This window comes from Pteropus alecto, unplaced genomic scaffold (genome assembly GCF_000325575.1).
Source record: "Pteropus alecto unplaced genomic scaffold, ASM32557v1 scaffold88, whole genome shotgun sequence".
NCBI lineage: Eukaryota > Metazoa > Chordata > Mammalia > Chiroptera > Pteropodidae > Pteropus > Pteropus alecto.
Genome location: NW_006494611.1, coordinates 20921694 through 20922717, shown reverse-complemented (window position 1 = coordinate 20922717; position 1024 = coordinate 20921694).

The window sequence follows — 1024 nt, the reverse complement described above, 5'->3', positions numbered from 1 at the left end:
GAATAAGCATGTTAGATTTCTATTGTGGTTTTAAGAGAAGCAATATCTCTCTCACACACACACACATATACACATAATTGAGGCTAATTTTTAGCCAAAATAATACAATAAAATAATTTTTTATCAAAACTGCCCAAATATTGGAATTGTTGATCATGACATCAAATTGACTATATAGGCATAAACTTAATAATCACTTCTTAGGGATGTTGTAGAGGAATTCAAGCATCAAATGGGAAGCTGTATTTCAGCATGTGACAATTTGGTGGTTCTTGGGCTAAATGCAGCCTAAATAATCTGTTTGTTTGGCTATAAAATATTTAAACAAATATTTTTAAAAAAATTTTTGCCCAAGTGTAAAACTTAAAATATTTCATATGAAAATCTATTTTTTTTGCATTTATTGGAATATTTCTTGGCATTTGAACATCAGAAAATCTGGCATAATTGGACTGAATTATTTGTGGCAATAATAAATGGGAAGCAAGAAGTTATTGGCCACTTTAGGTGGATTCTCTTGAATCCATTTAACCGCAGTTAAAAGCGTTCGATCCTGCATTCCCAACATTAACTATCAGTTGCCATTTATCATCTTATTTGACATATTGTTATACTTTCTCCGTCTAATTACCTACATGTCTCTATAGGCATTCCAATTTCCTATCTTTGGACTAGATAAGGTAAGATCCCTCTGACCTGGAAGTTTTTTATTTTTTTTATTCTGATCAATAATAGAAACTGGCAGACCCCATTAGTTCATTTAAGCTAGTGCACATCAAGCAAAATGATCTTATATTACTAATGAAAAATTTAATTGAATAAACAATTCACTCAAGATCACAGAATTAGTGATCTGAAAATAGGACCCTTTATTCTTGATTCCTGGTCTGCTAAGAATTTTAACAATTGTAGTAAATAGCTAAACGAATGATAACCAGACACCTAGACAACCTAGATAGATTTTGATAAATTGAAATTTTCTGCAATTTCAATCCAAATAACCTAGCTCTTTAAATAATTTAGG